General features: G+C 37.8%; 1 protein-coding gene across 1 annotated transcript in view; it reads left to right on the forward strand.

Moving 5' to 3' along the window:
- The first annotated feature begins 987 nt into the window (after positions 1–987).
- The window catches only part of LOC110455362 (cGMP-specific 3',5'-cyclic phosphodiesterase-like), a 75,065-nt gene continuing 51,293 nt past the window's right edge, over positions 988–24,759 (forward strand). Inside the window, exon 1 of the mRNA XM_021505455.1 lies at positions 988–1,526. The gene's annotated coding sequence lies outside the window, so the exon portion shown is untranslated. The remainder of the gene's footprint in view (positions 1,527–24,759) is intronic.

Here is a 24,759-nt window from a genome sequence, read left to right on the forward strand (position 1 = left end):
ATTTAACATCCTTTATGTATTTGTCTTCGCGTGCTTTTTATCTACTGTTTATTTACATTGTGTTTTCGTGTCCTCCTGTTTTGTTCTTTTAACCGGAAACGGTTGTTGAAAGACTACATGTATTTGCGCCATATTGCAGTATTGATGTTTCGTTCGTCTGGTCGAGACAAACACACACAGTTGTAAACAAAGATTCAATGTTGCTGATGGAAGTTGATTTATTTGAATTGCATACTCGTGTGTTTCCTACAGATAAACAGGCGCGATGGTTTGGCTAACTCACTATTATTGGAAATCGTTGAAAATAAATTACAGTCTGGCGTTGTGTCCAGGACAATGATACAGGACTCGACAGCCAACAAGAATGGATTCCATCCAATCCATTTAGCTAATGACTTTTCATAATATGATATGAATTGCAAGTGACAAAATATTACGTACAAGGTTTGAAGGCAAAAATCAGACGAACTCTAACTGGTTAAACCCTTTCACCCATGTAGACCGAAATGGACTCACCAAGCTTATGTGTATGGTAGAATCTACTTAAGTTACCTAGGGGTGAAAGGGTTAATATCAGAAGGGTCTAACTTTCTGGTTTAAGTAGTATTTTATACCTCATATGTTTTATATCAACACCTGACAAAATGCCATCAAATAGCTGTACCTGCGTACCAGAAAATCCAAGGCTCACCAATATTTTTACGAACCACGGAAAATGAATACTCTCAAAAACAACGAAAAATATATGTCTCGCGATATCGACAAGAATGACAGTAAATGTATTAGATAGAAATTGAATAATATTTTTGTTGTAACATTTGTGTGTGTTAAATATGCATATTATGTGTGTTCTATAGAGCGGATTACTGTAACATCTCCTTCTCTTGCGGGATGATCTATACACTTGCACTGGCGCAATAGCCACCTGGGACTAGAAATCGATCGGTCGCATACATCTATATATATACAGGTAATGGCCAACAGATTGTAGATTACCGAGACACGACACGGAGCTGGCGGATCAGCATATGTATATTCAACTCTTCATATCAATGTAGCGGGCGACACTGCTGCCGGAATATTGAGTGTATTTGTGAGCGACACGGGGAAGAGTCGGTGGTCAATATGTGGGAAGAAAAACTGACCATTTTATATAACAATAGCTAAGGAAGGTGACAGGGCCAGATAACGCAAGCGGACACTGTGATTATTCACGTGTAATTAGATGCTATTACACATGTGCATACCCACAGAAAAGGAACTACGGGCGAGTTGAAGAGAACGCCCCTGACCCTGGAATTATCGCTAGCTTCTAGAAACGGTTCCACTGACAGGGTTGTCAGTTCTGTTTGTCAAATAACCAGCACCACGGGGACGTCATATTATATTAGATCTGTACTGGAATCCGACAGTCAGACGCTATATAGACAGTAGAGAGAGTCATGTGTTATACTTTGCCATCTCGGGGAGGTTCCGGTCCGGGGGACAGCTGACACGCCGACCGCACTTTCTACCATCCAATTCAGGTAAGACCGATGTGAAAACAATAATATCACAGGGACCTAAGAGTCATTCACATGATCTCTTTAGCTTGGTTATATAATATAGTAAATATACCGGGTAGTTATTAATATGTTGTGAATTGTTGGTCATTTATTGGTCATGTTCGGGTGATAATTGTGCCGTATTACAAACTTAGACATCAGGGACCACGTTTAAATGAAAAGACAGCCTTTGTTTGTAACCGTTTTGTTTTATTTCCAAATAATTAGTACAAATATAATGCATGATAAATACGTGACAATTACTTTGTGATGCAACGGTTAAGAAGTCCTACTCATGTTATCATGATAAAAGTAAACAATCACTTAACGATGATTTCAGAAAAATATCTAACGTCAGCGTGATAGAGGTCAAATGAATCTCTGCGTGTACACTGCGAACTCTAAAAAAAAATCTATCTTTTTATCTCACCTGTAAATTCGTACCTGTGTTATCACCCGTTTCCGTATCGTAAGTGTTGAAAAAAATATAAAAGTGAACGGTTTTTTTTTATCCTTTAAGCACACTGTACTTGACAGTTGCATGGTTAATCGGCTTATACCTTTGTGACGTTACGCCAATGCATTTGAGCGGTTATTACCTAACAGAAAAAAACATCATTGATCTTTGGAAAGGTATGATGATCAGAAAGCGTTATGGTTTACTATAAATGAGTTAAGGATTGAATTAATATGCCACTTTCTCGTGAAACGATGTCTTGTCGAAGCTTCTATCAGGCTAAATTTAGTCGAATTAGAAAAGAAAAATGATCCGAATGCAACTATAAAAAAGCTCGTTATCACCGCAGAAATTGTACGTGCGTAATTATTACTAGTCGTAGTTTTAGAATTTTCAATAATCAAATTTTTGTGATTTTTTTGGGGGGACGTTTTAACCATGTTGAAAAAAAAAGTTATGACTTCGTGGGATTCTGGCGAATCGTTGAAGAAGTCGACTTAAGTCAGGTATTAGTGTTTCGGGAATTTGGCTGAGTTGAATAATTCTATCAAGACCTTCTAAAATAGTTCTTTTTACAAATTAGGATTACATATTCCAAACTAAGCATGTTTAATGTCCGGGGAGTGAAAATGTTAAAACCGCACGTGTTTCGTATATAGAATGTCGACAATTTAAATTTCCCTAATATCGTACTAAAGATAGCGTTCCAGATATTTAACACACTGATTGATTGCTACAAGAGACAAGTTGTTTGCTTGTTTGTTTTATGAAATTGAGAGATCAAATATGAAATAGTGAACCGCAGTAGTTATTAAACAATATATTAATTTTGAATAATTTTCCTAAAATGTTCATGGATATTGCGAATATGAGATATATCAACATTTCAACGAAATCGGTGTTTTTTTTTTAAATGTCCAATGACTTCACTTTTTTGTTTAATCGCCATATCCTTGTCCATGGTAAGGAGTAAAGTACGTTTGTTGTGACAAAAAATTAAGATAAATTAAACTTACATTATTGTGTCAGTGAGTGTTGTACCAACCCAATTGAATGCTATAGTATCACTGAAGAAATTATGTCGATACAGAAAACTGCTGTAAACAACGGGTGTTAATCTGAATTCGGTATTTTTTCCCTCTCGTTACTCCTCAGATTTCCTGTTTTCACTGTTGCTTTTCATTTTCATTTTCAAAGAAAACGTAAACCATTTTTTTCGGTAATTGAACAAACTGTTAATTAGATGAATCCAACGTTTTGATTATATCCGTAATTGTCTTAATGCATGACAGAGTTTTTTCAAGTGACATGCCTTCTTTCATATAAAAAGATACGTACGGTACATTAGATAGAAAAAAAACACACACACACACACAACGGAAAACAGTGTCGACCGACGTAAATGAAAGATCATTTTTTCTATTTCATTATCCGAGTAAGTCAATTGCACAGAAGACGCCATTTGAGTTTGTCGTTTAACCAAAAGCTGTTAAACTTGATGTAGTTACTGAGTATCTTGCGTATGAAAATTGATTTAAAACTGTAAAATGGAGACCCAGTGCGTTATAGAGACGCCTACGCAGCGACAGCAATCGTTTGAAGTTTTGTTTTTTTATCTATATTATCATAAATTTTCGTTTTCTTTTAGAGAACAACATATTCTTACATTAGGTCTTAAGGTTTTTATTTACACTCATTCATTGTATGACACATTTTCATCTTTTCAGGAATGAGATACATATTTTAACATTGACTCACCGTTCCTTTTTTCAAGATGCGCTAACGCGCGTCCTGGACTATATATGTTTGAGCGGGGCTGTGGTGTATACCATCATAATCCGGATATTCACGATCAAAACGGGAAAGAAGGGCGCTTTATCTTACGTACTTTGTGTTTCACGTGTGATATAAATAAGTAGAAATAAGAAATACAGAAAGTTCGCAAAACTAGAAAGAAATAAGGTCATGATTTTCTCTCTACCCTCCCAGAGTAACTTTCTCCCTTCAAGCAATCTTATATTTGATTTTTCCTCGCTATTTTTTCGTCCCACCCTGTCAACTAAACTGCCAAAATCCCCTAAGTTGTAAATATTTGCACAAGAACAAAAATATTAGGGTCGGTCGGACTTACCCCGGGGCCGAATTTGCCTCAATCTCCCGTACTATCACCGTTGCTAAAACAATATATCTGTAATATAGAAAAAATCAATATCTAAGGAATAGAGATATTTGAGTCTCCGTTATTTATACCTCGTCACTAGGCTGGGTCCTTATCCAATAAAGAGGACATTTGTGATCATTTAGAAATAGGACTCTCGTCTTTTTTATTATCATAATTGTAATGAAATCGACCACATTTTTAAATGAATGAGAAAATCGATTACAGACTGTTTGTTTCAGTAAATATAGAGTGTTTAACAAATGGGATTCTAATTAACGGTTTTTGTTTAATTTAAAGGGCATGACGTATATACTAATATTAAAATCGATGAAAAAAATAAACAAGGGCGACAGTTGTGAGACAGATATGTCTCATAGGACAATGGAAGCGTCAGAGGTTGCAACAGTTTCCCCTTAAGGATGTATGCTTCCTTAAATATTGCCAGGAACTTAAGGGTGTATGGTACCTTAAATAATGCCAGTAGCTTAAGGGTGTATGTGTTACCTTACTTACATAAGTGATCTCGTTTCAAGTTTTTTTCTGCTTTTTTTATCGTATAATTTAGAATTTCCTGGTTGGTATCAATGCATAAGTTTTCTCGTGCTTTGGTCATAATAAATTATACAACCAACTTATTTAATCAACAGCTGTGTTAAAATAGGATTACACCCGAGGGAGTTTATGGTTTTTTTTTAACTCTGCGAATATCTCAGTCATGATCAGGTGTCTGAAGTCCAGTCCATCAATCGAGAACTATTTTCCGGCAAAAAAAGTTTATTAATTCATTTCTAAAAGAAACCAGTACCTTGTGGATCAGTTATAAAAAACAATAATGAAATAGTGAAGGAGTTTTCTTAAAATTAAAATCCAACATTTTCTTTAATAAAGTTAAGGAGAAATCTTAAGGTAGCGACATTTTCCTTAATAAATTTAAGGGGAAGTGTTAAGGATATTTTCCTTGTTATTTTTTTAAGAGGAAATTTTAACGTTAAAACTACGAGTAATACATGTACTTTCCTATAGAAAATATTTGTCAAGAAATATCCTTCCTAAAACACTCTTGACACCGGAGCTGGGTATTTATTAATCAGTAAATTAAAAATAATATAGACAAAGTATCAAATCGTTGCTATTCATACATTACAAATGAACAGCGCATCAAACTAACCATGAGTTTGGTCAGTATTGACCCCAAGGCAAGACCACGGACACTGTCCATATATACATATATATATATTATGAATATTAGAATTCAAATATTAGGTTTCCGGATTATGTCCGGTGTAACTATAGCACTGCACGCTCCGTGGTCTGGGATCGATATGAAGTCCCGGTCATCTAGACGTTCCCACACAGACATGGTGGGGAAACATTTCATGAGAATCATAAAATCAACTAGTATAGACTCTAGTGTCAAATATACAGACAACCAGAATTGAGAAACTTTGCGATGGAACACAAAGAACAACTTTTGGGCAATTATATAAAACGATACTTGTGTATCTTATAATGCAATGTCATTACCACCTTTTTGTACATGATAGAACGATGTCATGACCCTTGTGTACCTAAAAAGGGATGCAATTGCCCTTTTTGTATCTGATAGAAGAATATCCTTCCCTCTTTCTTTCTTGTAAAACAATGCCATAACCCTTTTGTTTCTTACACAAGGATGTCAGTTCCACTTTCTGATATCGGACACTGTCATGACATTTTGTTTCGTGTACAGAGATGTCAATACTCTTTGTATCTTATAAGGAATGATGTCATGACCTTTTGTATCTTACACGTGGTATTTTTTTAGATAAACATATACGCACTTACCAAAGGTTTTAGCTTAAAAATTAGATCTGAAGTAGCCGTTGAGTTCTATCTTCCTATTCGTGTGATTGATTTGGCCGCCATTGTTGATAAACTGGATCATCACCCGTCAATGATGAACTGTGGTTATGACGTAATAAGCTGACGTCTATGTTGAAAGAGATGTTTAGTGTCATTTTGGATTACAATTTTCCAATTTTGTAAAGTGATAATGCCTAAAAGGCACTTTAATGTTGTGCCCTAATTGAAATATCGATTGCTCATTCTGCACTTCTTTGCATGTCCATAATATCAGCCGGACTGAGTACGTGATATATAAACAAACATGTACAAAGTGCAATCGAGTCAGTGTCATAATGACATGCCGGGCATAACGGAAGATCATCATAAGAGGCAAACATTCAGGTGACGTAAGGTTACTCCGGGATTATGATGTTATCGGAAACCGTCGGCACTTTCCGTAAACGAGGAAATACCTCGGGAGTAGAAGTAGGAATAATACAGACAAATTTTGTCCAAAAAGGCTTTCCGGAGTAAGTTAAGTTAGTCGCAGGTGAACCGTAACGGTCATGGCGGAGTTTGAAGCGTGTGTGGAAATTGCGAAGCGTTGAATCACGAAAGGGAGAAAGACATTTAAAAACATCCGGAATTTACATAATGGCTGCGATGTATACGTGAGGCTGTTCTAGAAACACACAATTTTCATCCGTATTTCCTCGTTTACAGAAAGTGCCGACGGTTCCAGGTTGCATTTATATACGAATCGACCGATTCTTTCATATACTGTGCGAAATACCTATATATGAAATATTTGGTCATCTTTGGAATATCATATTTGTTTATTAGTTTTACTTTCAATTGAATTGGACATCTTATATACTATATAAAATAACTTGAAAGACGGTGGATAGTATTTTTAAGTCCAACTTGACAGATTGAGATTGTTCTTTTTGATCATTGTGCCATCACCGAGTGGGATTATATATGTCCATTATCGCCAAATGTACCGTTAAACATACGTTTAGAGTTTGAAGCTTATCAGAAATCAAGGATATATATAATGATTTTCTTTGGATTTGTTTCAAAGGTTTTATTTACACATTATACAAAACCACTGTGCTAATGGTATTCAAATGACGTTGTGAAAGTTATTTGTTTTAATTCCCCTCTTTGACCGAAACCACTTTAAGTGGGTGATGGACTAACTCCTGACCAAACATTAATAGTGACATAGGCTCGGTGTCAGATTCCTGACTTACTGTCTTCTCTCACGTCTTATCAATCTTGATCCCGTACAAATATGTGAAAGGGGAAGTCAAGAAAGTTCGTCTTAACCCCCGAACTCATCCCCGCTCTGATCTGTTTATCGTTCTACCTACAAGTCAGGTAGAGCCGGGTGTCTAACGTTATGGTTCATAAATAGACAGGTATGTGTTTTGTAATGTGTATACCGAGAGCTATTATTGACCTAGTACTTCAGTATTAACTCACACATGGAGATCTAAGTCAATATACAGCATATATTTAACTCTCAGCATTAAAACCATAAATAGGATTCACACCCCATCGAAGAAGGCTACCAGAACATGTACGAAAGGTGTCTGGCGCTGTATAACAATGATTCAGGCACGCTGCCAAGCCAAGACAAACATTAATCTTATCTATATGAACATTCGTTCGCCTCACTTTATGATTTTCCATATCTCGACGCCAAAATATGAAATCTCTGGCCAATGTCAGCTAAGAGATGGTCTATGGGAATGGTTCAATATAGTCGAGCAATACATAATGTTGGCCGGGGCTATTTCCGTATCACGATTTAAAGTTCGTTTGACAGCGGACTGTTGTCCAATATCACTTTCAGTGATAAATATTCTCGATCACTGTGAATGATATTGTTCACCAAGAAGCGAAACATTGCCCTCGTTTGTAAGTTAAGTATTGACGTGACCCTTGCTTTATGTATAATGCCTGTATGATCGGTAGATGTCTGCGTTATGGAAAGTGATGTCCATGTATAAGTTTCATATTATGTGTTTATGTGTTACATGTAAGTAGGATGTGAAATAATCTAGATTTAATTTCAAGTACTATTTCGTCTTATTTTTCATTGCAAAGTTAATGTATGATACCTGTTCATGAACATGATGTATGTACGAATCATTTAACGAATTATGGACAGGTTTTTTTCATCTAATTAGATTGGGGTTTTTTTCTACGAGAAATACAAATCTCTACACAGAGTTGCCGTTCTTTAGTGTAATGAACGACAACTCTAGGTAGGGATTGGAGATATACTTTGTTTTGTCAACAACTTGGACTTACTGTAATACTAAGACATGATCTGGGTATACAAGAATGGCTGGAAAGAAACAAGTAATGTAAGGATTAATCTAGCTGCACTCATACTGTTAACTGCTGTGTCGTCTACCTTAGACGACTGGAATTGGGTCGGTCGTAAAAGTCGGGTGGGGGATCTGACGTAGAGGTAGGATCACAGGGACCTGAACATGCCTTACTATATAAACATCCTGATCTGTAGGGAGTTTTATAAGCCGTTTTAGGGGCTTATATCAACATTCCCTGATGATGGATGAAAATGAAAATGAAAATGCATGTAAATGAAAAGTACCAATGGTTCCTCTAAACCCGTAAAACGTTTAAGGATACTCCAAACATATAGGTATAAATAAACAACCTGTAATTGAGTCGCAAGTCCCTGTGGTAGGAATGAACTGAGTTAAACTTATGAATTCGAAATCTGAGTGCCAAAATTAAGATTATCAGACCGAATGGGATTTCTTTAATACGCAAATCTGACCATGATTATCACACGAACACACACTGAGGTGAAATGATGCAAGTAATCTGAGTACTTGTTTCCTAAATCTCCAAAGTGTTATTGTCCTGTATGTTTGTTGATGTAATCTTAATGGATTTAGAATTATACTTAATACATAACGATGACGGTGCTAAGTACAAGCAAACCTTTAATATATACCCATAGCTATTATTTATATGTTCACTACAAGTTGTTTTATAAGCATTACTAGAAGAGATTGCGTTCATAGGGCTATACACGCAATTTGATCAGCGTCATTTTGAAGCTTCTCCTCACACCTTGAATACCGTGTGATGACTATTAGACGCAAACATCTTGGTAACAGGAATCTCGTTTGCAAAGACTACATGTTAGTATATTGAACTCGAAATATACCCAGTGTTATTGAACTCGAAATATACCCAGTGTTTCTTACAATCTTACATCCAAAAGTCATGTATTAAGTGGGTTTTTTTATCTGACTATTCGTGTTATATAAGAAAAATATAAATACACAGGGTTCCAGTGTTTGCCTAGGAATAAATATCCGCGAATGATGACGTCAAACTGCAATTTAATTTAAGAATGATGACGTCATTGTCTACAAATGGAAACGCTTCCAGTGTGTTCAGCGTGTAGTTATAAAACACACAAGTTCATTACTCCCACAACTGTTTGTTATTAGAGTGACGAGACACGTGTCACTATAGAAATAGATGTATACATATAGATAGACTCTTTTATAGTTCTCTAATGTATACTTACATGTAAACCACATCTGGTGGCCTATAGCGTTGTTTAAAATGTTAGCTCGCTGGTTTAAACAAACCAGGTGCATGCATTATTCTGTAACAACGTAAAAGCGTAATGCTGCATGCAACTACGTATACCTACGGGCTTTTCGGTTCCATTAACTGATTAAATAAAATGCCCTCAGTTTGCTTGCATGAGGCATTATCTAATTGGTGGATTTTTTAGACTTGTGTGGCATTAACTTTTGGTATCTTGCATTTCTGCTGCATGTCAATATATATAAACTTCCAGAAGACATTGCGTCCATGCGAACGCAATGGAGCTGGTATCTTTTTGGCGCTTCTCTATCCCTCCCGCATAGCGTGGGACTATCGTAAGAAGCAAACATTTAGGTGAATTTAGGCTGTTCCAGGAATATAGTGATAAGGGGAGACGTTTATATTGCAAACAGTAGGGGGTATCTAGATTACTAATGATTACACAAGTATAATGTAAATATACTAAAGAGGGTATATATTTGATTTTTAATTCGGTACGAACGCAAGTTGGTTACAGATCTTTTATATTTACCATGCAACATGCTGGCATCAAAATTGAAAAATAAAGATGCCGTCCAATCCCTAAATGATTTGTTGTAAGAACATATGACTTTTTTGTACCCAGAAGATTGATATTGATCGGCGGTAATGTTTCTAGGTATTAGATTAGGTATTTGATTGATTCAATGATTCAATCACTTTCTATAAGGGGAAACGATAAAAAGTGCGTGTGTAAGATTACAATCATTGAAAGGGAAACATTTCTGCCATCTATGATGGAAAAAAACTGGACCTGCATGTAAGATAATCAATCATAGACGGATTGATTCAGGTAGCTTGACGTCATATTGTCGCAAAATTTCGCTTATCGATTAGTTTAAGAGCTACATACATAATGTAGAAATACGAAATGGTAGTGAAGACACGGGAATATAACAGGATTCATCAATAATATTTTTGTAATGTTTACAAAAGATGTTTGTGCTCTTTTAAGCTAACAAGGAGTTTTGAAGGCGCACGGATATCGAGCTCAAGAGCCAGGAGCATTCAATTGCTTTTCATCGTAAATGGTGATTAAAGAAATAGTAAGAACAGCGATATCTGGGCGTTATCACACCCCAATCGTTTGCGTCATCCTTTTAACCCGAGACCCTTGTGTCGGTGACATGAGACTGGTAAATGGTAGTTTTCCGGAGGAATTGTGGAACCACAAGAGTGGGTATGGATTTGCTGTTGTTATGACTAATCAATAAACTATCGATTAACCCGTCTACCCGGCATATTGAGGACAGCGTGACAGCGCAGCATTGATCACATTTTTATTAATTGTTAATCACAGGGACCTGCTAATTGGGACACAGTCTGTGTGCTGGGGCATCTGTTATTGGGAGTATAAGTAGTAGATGTATTATGGGCTTAATTCAACAATTGGGGAAATACCGTTCTCCAGTTATGGTATGTGTAGAAATGTTTGAAGGATTTCGAAGTCTGAATCTGGACCCAACTAAACTTTCTCTCCGAAAAACTCAAGTTTCAAGTGGGAGTGAAAATTGCTTGACATCGTTGAAAACATGAATATTTTGTATGTAAATGACATCCTATATCCACGCAGAAGGATTTATTACAAAAGGCACAATTTTAGTGTCCTTCTTAAACACATCCCAATATGTATAAGAGTGAGCCCCCTTTAAGGATCCCCGCTCCGCTGCATTGTGATTTTTCTTATATACAGTAACCTCCCCTCAATTTCATCTCGGATTACTGTAGAACAGTTGGACCAGTACGCTTCTCCTGACCGAGTACCGTTTTCATGCTCAAGCATAGATTTTGTGCTCCAGCCGAATTTCTTGGTCCCGCTACAAATTAAAGAAAAAAATCATTTTGTTAATGATTTGGAAAAACATTGCAGAAAATTAAAGCCAAAACTGCTTTCAATGTTGACATTTGACTTTTTGATCGTTTGACATGATTTAAGCGAGTTACAAGAAAGTTGGTTTGAGTACAGAATTCATGTTTGAGCATACCGTCACGAGCCCTGATCAAATCATCGTTCCTGTAATGTAATGACTCTTTGATTCTCGATGAAATCCGTCGCATAGAGGAATATTTTTAACAATGACTCGCGCATCCCGATTGCTAGTGCTGCGCGGAAGGTTCTATAGATTTACTATTAAACGTAATGGACAGACAACGTCATCCTGTGAGTCTCGTACCGGAAGTAACCATTAGCTGAGTAAGCGCTGCCTTAGAATGTCCTTTAATCGCCCTGAGTGGTTTTTGTGCATAATATGCAGCGCCTGGGACGTATTTTTTTCTGCAATCACATATTGACATAAAGTGTCTATCGGCTGTGTACTTAATCTGACGCAGTTAGTGTGTTTATATACTACTTACACGACACTTGTAATACACTCGCTCAATCCCGCCTTTGTAAGCCGAGAATTAAATCCTTTGACAAATATGTATTTTGAGAAAAGATATAAATGTCGATAATTCAAAACAATTCAATTACAGACTATTTATGAAGGAATTGTTATGACCGCACTTGTTGGATTAAAAGGGTGCGATCGAGCTCTGAACTTCATTATGAGTTCGTGTGCAACACCATGCAGTGATCCCCCATCCTACAAGGGTTATTCCGTCTTTGCGTATTGCAGAGTTTTCTTCTCTTGTGAGCAGGTATCGATTGTTACGTCATCGGTTTGTGAGAGTAACGTCATCAACTTTTGGGAAAACGATGTAATTTTCTCACACAAACCAATGACGTTACAATCAATACCTGCTCCCAAGAGAAGATAACTCTGCAATACGCAAAGACGGAATACTCACGTACGCTCTATGCACATGACAAAGTCGATGTTTGTTTGTTTGTTTGTTTGTGTTTAACAGCCCATCGACGGCTGTGGTCATTTAAAAAATAAATAAATAAACAAACATGTAAGTGACGAAGATAAAATCAGATAAAAATGTTCATTTTTAAAAAGCTTTCGCATTGTATGTGCAGATAATTAAAATAAAAAGGGGGTTAAAATAATAAAAGAGATAACGAAAAGATAATATGGACTATGTAATATATATAACGTCAAAGGGGGTAAGGTGGGTTAAAAGACATCAGAGTCTCTATAGAATAGACCGATGTCTTTCAAATAGTTTAATAATGTCTTCGAGTCCACGGAACTGAAAAGAGTTTTCATATCCGGGACTCGAAAGACGTTATCACGAATGTATTTAAAATCGGAACATTCTATTAAAAATATGTTCCAATGTAAATATAGTGTCATGAAGGTGGGTGAGTAGGATATGTGTGCCCAGTACGGAGCCGAGCGAGGACAACCTCCTCTCTGCGAATTTTCCGACTGGGAACAGATGTTTTAAGTTTTGGTTGTACTTTGAAAAGTTTGTTGCTGGTCTCGAGAGACCAGCGTTGCTGCCATGCATTTTGAATGACTGTACTAATAATAGGTTTAAAATCTGTATATAGTAGTTTGATATTTGTTTGTTGGAGATTTAACGAATTTTGTGTTGCCCTGTCAACAAATTCGTTGCCTTTAATTCCAACATGGCTCAGAATCCATAGTAAAGTTATTTCAGATTTTTTTAAGATACGAGATATTCAAAAAGAAAGGTTTTGTACGAGTGTGTATTTAGGATTTCGAAACAGTAAACTTTGTTGGACAGATAGAGAGTCTGAACAAATGATTGACTATTTAATGCGGTGTTCATCGATATGGTCGAGGGCCAAACCAATGGCGCATGCTTCTGCAGAAAAGATGGAGGCGCCGTCTGGTAGTCGAACTGAAGTACAAGAATTAGCAGTATAGCAGGCTCAGCCTTGCATTTAGCAAGGTTTATTTAAAACCTGAGACCAATCAAATAGCCACGTGCCGCGTGCCTTCAATTTTGGTATGAGATACCCCGGGGTGCCGGGAACGTAACTGAGCGTTACCCCTAGAGATTCGAGAGTGAATACCATGATACAACAAACGAGTAACCCAACATCCAGTGCCCGTAGAGGACTTAACTATGCCCCCCTCTTTCACCAATTCAGCTGCCAGGTGTGCTAAAATTATATACTATATCCAATTAAAACTTATAAATTCATTAATTGTACAAAGGAGAAAGGTACGAAAATATGTCTTTCACTGACACTGGTCACTCACTATAATTGATCCCAGTTACTATGGTACAATTTTGGTATACAAAACAGATTCGATCGTTTATAAGTCTTTGTCCGAGCGATCATTTGAATGAGGTGATCGTTGACCCCTTCCCATGGTATTGATGTTCACAAAACAGACACGATAGATGGTACCGTTCAGGCACGATAGTTTCGACTACAATATAATTAAGTTATTTTCACTTGACCTTGACCTTGGGGAGATACCGATTCGAGAGTTGTGAACGTCACGCCCGATAGTCATAATACAGTTCAGGTTAAACGTTTCTTCAAAACAAAAGCGACTATATGACCCAGACAGGCATTTATAACTGTATATACTTTGTACAATCGTAAAACATGTTCATCGATTGAACCACTGAGCCGTCAAGAAGTTAAATGTAGCGTAACTGGACTGGGTCGGCGACCAGGTAGCTCAATTGGTAGAGCGACCATCTAGAGTTCTGATGTTTCCGGGTTCGAACCCCGGTATGGCCGTGCATTTTCCTGCTCCAACTACATTTTGCACCCAATACGCTCATAAAGTGTTATGGGGTCTTGTGTGTCTCCGGGGTCGACGACTTTGTTTAAGGAGGGAGGAATGTACCAGAACTAGACTGGGTCGATCGTAGGCGACCAGGTATAGTGCGTTCGTCTATCATTCGGATGGTCCCTGATTCGAGCCCTTGTCTGGCAGCGCATTTTCTCGCCGCTCCTTATACACAAGTACAGCCACGTGAAGACGGACTGACGGATGCAATTCTAAAAGTCTGCACGGTATCACAGGTGGTGAAACTCCTACCCTACTGAAACTAGATGGTCTGATAAACGATTTAAAGGTATAAGTGTAAGAAAACATTATCAATATCAACTCGAATCATAAAAGTGACATTAAACTAGTACAAATTAACGGAGGCACCAATACCAGGGTATAGAGCAGTCTCTCCGTGTACGTGGGAACTAAACACCCCTGACTCGCGCCATGTATGTGATTATTTTTCTCATTTCTAACCCTTACACAATATATTTTTCAATTAGCCCTGTATACGTCAGTATTTGTACAGTCCTCGTGTCATGTATTTCGTTGATCGATATTAATTACGAGCAACAGGTGTTCTCGTGATCACCAACTGTCTCGTATAACGATACGTTTTGAGACGATTCTTTTGAGTACTGCCTTTGTGTATCAATCAATATTCAAAGAATTATTGTACAAAAATAATATCTGACAGATAAACGGAAGGACCGAAAACTCCTGATGGTTTTTTGAAAAATGTGATATAATCCGTTTAATTTGTTACTGATCTTTTTATGAAAACGTAAATAAAGTTTCGACTGTTTCAAAAACAAAATCGAAGGGAAAGCTAACGAGCCGTTGATTAATTGTCGATAATATTGTTGATATATTGACTAACCATGAAGCGAACACGCCAATACTCTAATTGACTTTGATCAAGCATCTTTTCGACAACAACGAGACTTAGCAATCAGGAATCGTCGGCACTTTCCGTTAACGAGAAAATATTACGGAAAGTGTCGACGGTTCCCGATGGCGAGCGTAAGCTTACATAATTTCTAGTAAAAACCAGTCTGATCACGCTCGACAGTTTCGAGCATGGGACGGAAAAGGGCGAAGTGGTCCGACTGCAATAAACACATTAAAAAACAAAACAAAAAAAAACAAAAAAACACACATTCCACGTTCTTCTTCGGTGAAAATATTTTTTTCTCGTCTAACGATAATCACCAAATGGTTCCGATTGGCGATTAGAAGATAATGCGGAACTGTTGAAACTATAATTGAAAATAGGGGTTTCAGCCGATCAACTGATTTTGGTACATGTTATATATATCGTATAAAGGTCGTTACTTGTCAGTACATTTGGTTTGGGAAAATTCAGAACTTATTTTTTTGTAAATAACAAGTGTCAAACAAAAGTATAGAATATCAATAAAGCTTAAAGATAGAAAAGTAAAAATGCTTTTGCCCGCATGAAAATGAAAAAAGAAAAAGCATTTGACATTTCAATAATTTGGTTAAAACTTAATGTCTGCAGCAGACAACGAAATATAATTCCAAATATCACATTCGGGAAGTCAGAAACTATATTGTTTGTGTCTGTCGCCATGAGCTAGAATATTTGACAGCAAGAGCACGGGCGCCTCGCAATAGGTTGCAATGCGTTATCGCATAGCAATTGTAAACGAATATTAAATTTGTGAACGCGTTGCTGAGTCGGCGGACTGTGTACGCTATAGGGGTCACTTTTTGACGCCAGGCACGTGCGGATGGATGAATCATAGAATATGTATGTTGTGTAGGGAATGATTAACGGTTTTGGTAAACAAAAAGCCCCCTTGTCCTGTAATGATAATACAGATAGATGGAAAGCAAAACGTATTTTCATTACGAGGACATGGTTCATTTAAACACTCCCAGCTTGTGTATTGTTTACTGTTATTTTTCGCCTATTCATGGGGTCCAACTAATTGAATTTTGAACACGCTGTTGCCAAACTGATTTCATATTGTCTTTAGAAACTGTTTCTAGCAAGTGACCGACCATCAATTTGCCGGGGTAAATATAGGGAATAATGCATCAAAATGAAAACGAATGAACATCCTTGTAATTTAGGATGTTTGATGAGAATTTCTATTGAAAGATTGAAACATATCTTTTATCATTTATGATGGTATGCATCGCAGTTCCGATTAAACATAATTTCCAAAATGAGCGTTCAAAACAACAACAATGTTATTTAGTGTTCTTCGTGATCTCAACGGTAGTAGTCTCAACAGTCATGTTTAGCGGGAACGAGATCGTGCTTTCTATGCATTCATCAGAAAACATTCAAGAATTCCTGTCATAATTTCAATTTGACGTCTCGTTACACGATTGATCTCCGATTACTCAAACAGATTGACGGATTTCCCGGACAGTTTCCGATTTGAAAACAATCACGTGTAATGGTTTTTGCTATTATTAGATAACAACGGTATTTTTGGTCGATAGGTTTATCTGAGGAGTGTACAAAGAAAATATTGCGTTTGCAATCCAATCGTGGGTTTAATTGTACGACACAGTTTTCCGTTTGTCCGTGATATCATGGTAAGATCGGCTGGAATAGTTGTGGCTAGTTTAATGATTAGTTTGGTTTAATTTTGTTTAATTCCTATTAACAGCTAAGGTCATTTAAGGACGTGCCTCCGTGTGTGTAGTGTATGCGTGCTTGCGTGTGTGTTTCATGAGACAGGGTATGCTGGTGTACTTGTCTCCTTGTGATAGCGCGGATCTGATGCGGACTTTATAGTGAAATGTCACTGAAACACCATGCCGAAGGCACCCAGCACAGCATCCCGCCCGGTCACATTATACTGACAACGGGTGAACAAGTTGTTGCCATTCCCCTAAATGCTGAACGCTAAGCAGGGAATAACAACTACCATTTGTAAGGACTTTGGTTATCCCGGCCTTTGGGACAAAACCCATTGCCTTCTTCACATGGGTGAACGCTCTACATTAAGGCCAAAAGTGAGGTGTGTTGCCAAGCAAGGCGCTAGGAACTAAATGGTAGTTAGAAGTAAAAAGAAAGATAAAGATCCCAAATATTGCAATGGGTGCAGCAGATTTAGTTTGGTCGCTTTTGTGTCCCCAACTGGAGGACACCAAAGCAAATCCCCAATTCTACAGTGGGTTCTCTCATTGGTCGCCTCCTACGATACATGCAGTGAATAACAGCAGGTGTATTCTTTTCCCGACCCCCACCTGCAGGAGGGGTGGGCTAGTTTAAAGAGAGTGGGTTGTGGAATAAGCGGATTTGTGGTGGCTGGGTTAACAAAACCTGATAAATGAACAGCTAGAATAGTGGTGGCTTTATTAATAGGACTGGGTATTGGGACAACCGGATTAGTGGTATCAGGATTAACGAAAAGGATAGTGGGACAAACATATTAGTGGTGACTGGATTAAAGAGGCTGGACATTGGGACACACAGATTAGTGGTAGCAGGATTAACCAAACTGGGTAGTTGTATAGCCGGATTAGTGGTGACTGGATTAACAAAACTGGGTAGTTGTATAGCCGGATTAGTGGTGACTGAATTGACTAGAAAACTGTTTTTCTCAAACTCAGTTTTGGTGTGTATTACGATATATCGAATTGTATCGGCCAAACAATATGGAAAATTCAAAGAACATTGAAAACGCCATCGTTTCTGATTCATACTGATGTATGGTCGGCATACATGCAGTCGTTATTTGAACAAAATCTACATCCGCACAGAGTGAGAACGACATTTGAAAGTGCATGCACCCATTCAAATTTATAATTTGTCATTCCCCGTGGTAGAAATTTAATAATGAAAAATATTGCAGGCTTTGAAATTACACCGGAATGGCTTGGAGCATGTGGTCGATATTTTACATCGACGCGAGAAATGTCATTGGTAAAGTTACTATCTCTGTGGCAATGATTCCTTGATTTCCTGAATGTATAAAAAAAAAAGCCTGACTGGTGATATTTCAAGTAGAAGCAATCTATGTTGTCTACTGAGTGTTTTCACAGCTTCTTTATCTAACCCAACCGAGGTACGTTATGTACAAGCAATAGCGCTGACCACGATGCACTTGAAAATATTGAAATAACGACGGTTCTATCATGATTATGTAAACAATGAAATCAGACGGGCAGATAAATGTAGGGACAGTGTCGCCACATATTCAGTCAAATAATAATTTTGGCTGGGTTTTTTTCACGTGAACATGAATCGATTGCATCCGGAACACCGTTGCCCTTTCTTCCGAAAAAGAAACCGCAAAGTTACGAGGTGTTTCGGATAAAACCGATTGGCCCCTCTAAAATTATATCGACCTTACCTTACTTATTTTATTGCTTTTAAAGAGAAGAGGGCCAAGAGAGTTTAGTTAAAACAGTTTATTGCCAGCAATGAAGGACACAATTGGTACTCCCAAGCATCTTTGTCCTTAAGAAGGGGAATGGTTTAGTTAGTTAACGATTCCTGATGTCTTATATAAGCTTAGCTTTGGATGGACACATTGATTTGCTATACATCATGAACAAAAAAGCAAGTGACTGACAAACAGATATCGACACTCCGCCAGTCTTCACATCGACACAAAAAAGGTATCCAAGAGCGCAACCTAGCGGAAAGAGACGGTACTTAGGCAGGCAATCAAGGCCAACTTCCGGATAATTCGATCGTCATAAGGAGCATCATAGTTCAGTTTAGGTGCGTCAGGCCGCAAGTTCGATCACGGTCGGCGGTGGCATATTTATTTTATTCAGCAAGATATCTACAGAATGGAGTACTTACTATAAGAGGATCTTGGTTGGGTATTATGGTTTATAAATGTGCTGTAGTAATAAAGTTGCATGACACTTGAAATCAGCCGTTTGAAACACGGACCCATAACAAGAAGAAAACAAACCATACACTGCCTTTTATAAAAAATGATTTACAGCTCAGAATATAACTTACGAAACTAGGTTACATTTCATCAATATGTTTTCAATAAACTTCATATTGAAATATAGGTTGAAAGCTTTTAACTTTAATTTTAATTACTATCGAGCAAAGAGATGACTATACATAAAAGAGACGATCTCTCGATATTTGCACGTGGTATTTTGTATCTCGTTCCACCTAATGAGTTTGCCATGATAATCTATATTCTGCACACTACATTGCCATGGCAACAAGCGCTACAAATTCCCTACACTACTTCAACATCAGTCTAAAAATCCATTTCAAACGTTTTCTGCTATCATCCAAACTCCAAACAGGATTGCACTTTTTTTTTTAATTTCAGCGATTCAGAAGAGGAGGTCTTTTTATTTAATTGATTTTCAGTAAACGTTCGTGTTTCTTTTGGATTCTGTGACTGCGCATGATGAAATGAATGTATGAAAGGTGTCGAATCCAGTAAATGATTCCAGATACATCTGTTGTGAATTCGAACAATTACATGGATAATAATACGTCATTAATTTGTTGGGGGTTTTTCATGTTTTTTCTTGTTTCTCTTAACTGAATGCGTGCTTTTTCGATGTGTGGTAGATTCATAACCTTCGGTGTGTGTTAGATCCATGTATTTCGGTGTGTGTTAGATCCAAGCCTTTCGGTGTGTGGTAGATCCAAGCCTTTCGGTGTGTGTTAGATCCATGCCTTTCGGTGTGTGTTAGATCCAAGCCTTTCGGTGTGTGGTAGATCCAAGCCTTTCGGTGTGTGTTAGATCCATGCCTTTCGGTGTGTGTTAGATCCAAGCCTTTCGGTGTGTGGTAGATCCAAGCCTTTCGGTGTGTGTTAGATCCATGCCTTTCGGTGTGTGTTAGATCCAAGCCTTTCGGTGTGTGGTAGATCCAAGCCTTTCGGTGTGTGGTAGATCAAAGCCTTTTGGTGTGTGGTAGATCCATGCCTTTCGGTGTATGTTAGATCCAAGCCTTTCGGTGTGTGGTAGATCCAAGCCTTTCGGTGTGTGGTAGATCCAAGCCTTTCGGTGTGTGGTAGATCCATGCCCTTCGGTATGTGTTAGATCCATGCCCTTTCTGTGTGTGTTATATCCATGCCCTTCTGTGTGTGGTAGGTCCAAGCCCTTCGGTGTGTGGTAGATCCAAGCCCTTTGGCGTGTGGTAGAGTCATGCCCTTCTGTGTGTGTGGTAGATCCGTGCCCTTCTGTGTGTGGTAGATCCGTGCCCTTCTGTGTGTGGTAATATCCATGCCTTTACGTGTAAGTTAGATGCATGCCCTTTGGTGTGTGGTAGATCCTAACTTTACGTGTGTGCTAGATCCATGCCCTTCGGTGTGTGGTAAGACCTATGCCTTTACGTGTAAGTTAGATTCATAACCTTCGGTGTGTGTTAGATCCATGTATTTCGGTGTGTGGTAAATCCAAGCCCTTCGGCGTGTGGTAAGACCTATGCCTTTAAGTGTAAGTTAGATTCATAACCTTCGGTGTGTGTTAGATCCATGTATTTCGGTGTGTGCTAGATTCATGCCCTTATGTGTGTGCTAGATCCATACCCTTCGGTGTGTGGTTCAACGATTCGTATGTTTTCAGTGAATGGTGTTGGATAGTTTTAGATATTGGTGGATGGAAGTAGTTTAGTGTGAACTGTATTTTTGCATTATTATAGTAGATATATATTAACCATATAGGAAGGTTAGTATTTTTTGTTCAAAATGCATTTATCGCGGTCAGCTTGATTTGCGATGCTTGTTATCTTGTTGCATAGCAACACTGATATTTCTGAACTAGAGAGTCGTTATCATCTTCTATCAATTTCAATAAAGTTGACGACAACGTCCGGGCACTTTTAGTTTTACAAAGAAACAGTTATCGGTAACATCTGGCTCAAAAGACTGCATAAAAACGATGCATTTTCACGGCGTATCATGAGCTGCTCTGTATAAATATTACATGACTGTGATAACGAAATTCTTTGTCGCCATACAAGCTTGCAAGATATGGCTGTACCTTTGACATTTTTCAGCAATTTTTCAAAAATTTGTTAAAAGCTTTATAAATTGCCGAGCAGATTTGCGACATGTTTGAGATTGCACAGGCACCAAACCTGGATCGATCGGTTGCGAAACTTCTTGTTTGATTACCATTAGACGATCAGTTCTGTCGAATCACGATACAGACGCCGGTCTGTGTATACACACAGTGGCTTCTTGTCTGGCCATATTTACTGTACTCTGAGAATTAGAAGCTCCTGGGAACCTATCAAGGAAACCAACATGAATACTCATTGGTATCTCAATTGAATTAGTCACGATTTAAAAAACGGATAATCTAAAAACAAATGGCATGTCATTTGAAAGCGCCATCATTGATTTGTACTGGTCATACCAGTCTTGTCATAAAAATGGAAGCAAAGTTTATAAAAAAAAAAGAACTCGATTTAATTTCATTTACGATGTTTGCAAAGCTGTCGTTGATGTGAATGATTAAAATGCCGTGATGTACACATTTGTGCTACAACAAAACGGCAACTGAATCATTGTAATCAGCCGTCAACTACATGACAACAAAGTCAGTATAGATCTATGTGTTCATCTGACAACCCAGACACTCGGTAACTGTCGGCACTTTCCGTAAGCGAGAAAATACTTTCCAGAAGGAAATTATACATCAATACGGTGATTGTGACGAAGGATGTCTGCAAAACATTATCATAAGTATTAAAGGAAATACTTATGTGCCGATGGTTCCCGATGGACAACCCAGATTACATTGCGCGTATAAATTCATCCACAAGGACTTCATACCGAAAGAAATATATCCAATAAACAAGTGTAAGCTGTGACGTCAGAGGAACATATTTGTGTGGTATAATGCTTTTGTACACCTACAGTTGTTCTTTAAATCATCTTATATGTTCTGCAAAACATCATTCGTTATGATACCGTATTGATGTTTAATTTTAACTTGATCCGCGGACAAAATGATGCTAAGGACGGAATATTGACGTCACGTTATCATACCGTAAAATGACGCTAAAACGTTCGCAGCTCATTCTTGTTTCAATTCATCTATTTGATCAATGGTTAACAACCGATAAGTTCCGAACATAAAAATAGTTCGGCTACTAGGGTAATACAACATCTGATAATCACCAGGAATAGAATAAATTTCTTTATAAGACGTCGGAGCTTCAATATATTGCACGTCTGCGAAATAAACGATTTCAATCGACGACGTCAGACAGATATATATATATATGTTGTATTTATTTATATATGTTTCCCTACACATTATTCGTGCATATTATAGATCATTTTACTTTAATTGTAAGCCTGCAAAGTTAAAGTTGGCTGTCAAATCCCAAACGCGCTTGTCGATGTTAAACTACGTCATCACCACATAGTGGGCGTCATAGTATATTGTGACGTTTATGACAATGACATTTTGTTTGAAATGGTCGACAGTTTTGCATATATGCATATCTATTATTGGGCCGCGATGGCCAAGTGGTTAAGACGTCTGACATTCTGCCACCACTAGCTCTCCACCAATGGGTCGCGGGTTCGAAACCTACATGGGGCAGTCGAGAACTCTGGCTTTCCTCCACCACCATAAACCCGGCACGTCCTTAAATGACGATAGCTGTTAAAAGTACGTAAAAGGCAAACAAACCAAATACAATATGTTAAATTTCAACGTGTTTTATGAAAACTCGAACCGAACAACATTGGAGAACGAATTGACGTGCTGAATACGTAACGAGATCACTTCAACGTATTAAATTGCTGTAAAAAATATTCAGAATTAATTTTGATCTTTTGTTTTTTCTCAGAGGCCCTACTCACCGTTAGGAATAAACAAAATTGACGCGTGAACCTATTGAACTTGGTTCGCAAAATTCCAAATGTCACTATTGTTTTTGTTTTCATTTTGACCTTTGAACTTGAACTCGCGGCTTGCGGAAATAAATGTCAATACCGTCCCGCTTGATACTTTATATACTACTTAATCATTCGAACATTGGGAAATCTTCGCTGCAGCTGATAAAGCTGCCAGCTAATATCATGATTGTCCCATTATTGGGAATGGCAGAATACCGCGAAGTAATTCTGCCACAACTGGCGCCCTTCCAGACGAAGGCACAGAAACTATGAAAGCCCTTCTTGCGCCGACTTGGACACGTTCAAAAGTTTCTACTAGCTCTTTTCGTTTTATTAACAGGACATACACGTCAGTTGGAAAATCTAAAATGCGCATGTCAACGCGACTGACGTCACAATAGATTTGAAGTCATTTCATAATGTGACGTCAGTCATGTTGACATGCGCATATGATTTGTCAACCAACGTCATCATTTTTGTTGCAATTTGTTTCTGTGTTAGACAAATATAATCAAACTATGTGACACGAACGTCATTTTACGTACAACAATAAAACTGTAGTTCCGCGGGCTGGTGTTTATATAAATATATCTCTGTTTGTTTTGTTGTTCTTTTAAAAATAAAAAGTGGCAGATTATTTTGTTAATCATTAATTTTGAAATGATAAAGCAGTATACTTATTGTGCAGTGTTGATTTCGAGCGATATGATCATGAATCAACCTCATCAACATACTTTCATTGTATAATACTGCCCCGCAGTTACAGTGAAAGGGATTAAACATGCACCATATATATTATGTACACCGACAAATAGAAGTCATTTTAGAAACATCTAGCTTTAGTTAATAATTACTAACAATAACACTTGATTGTACATCTATTTTAACATACCTACTAAATTTATATCTCTGTTTTATAGCGCTAAGATAAACCAACCAACGAGAGATATTGTTATTAATAAATAACAGCCAGTACCGTTACAAATGACTGTTTTCAAGTCGGAAACTGTTTGATATATACTGTTGTTAAATTCTCGACAAAGCGACATTTCCCTGGATGGATGGCAGTATAACGGGGTATTATTGTCAGTCAGCCGCAAAACAAAAGCATTGCCTGTTGTACCCTTTGTCCCCTTACATTACCCTGCCCGCCCTGGACCTGCTCCTAATTGAATTCACACCCAAAAAGGGTTTCTGTAGCTACGCCTCTGACAGTATCCCTCTGACCTACAGAAAGTATTGTGTACACATTAACACTGGCAGTTTATCGGGGTATTATTATTATAATAACAGTATTCCTGTCACCTATAGTGCACGCATCATCGAATAGCGTATTTTCCTTTGACCTATACAGTAGTGTACGCATCTTCAAATGCTGGCAGTTTAACGGGGTTTCATTTAAATGTTCTTTTCCTGAGCTTGTATGTACATATCATATCGTTCATGGCAGTATAGCAAGGTTTTATCATACTTACTTATGTACATGTATGATAACGGACATGGACGACCTGCTATATTACTACATCTGGCGCACCATTGGAGTAAGTACAACATGTAGATATACTGAGTGTCGAGTATACATGGACATGCTGTCTACTGTGTGTTTACTCCGCCGGCAAATCAACGTCTGTAACGACTTA

This window comes from Mizuhopecten yessoensis, unplaced genomic scaffold (assembly GCF_002113885.1).
Source record: "Mizuhopecten yessoensis strain PY_sf001 unplaced genomic scaffold, ASM211388v2 scaffold8213, whole genome shotgun sequence".
In the NCBI taxonomy this organism is placed as follows: Eukaryota; Metazoa; Mollusca; class Bivalvia; order Pectinida; family Pectinidae; genus Mizuhopecten; species Mizuhopecten yessoensis.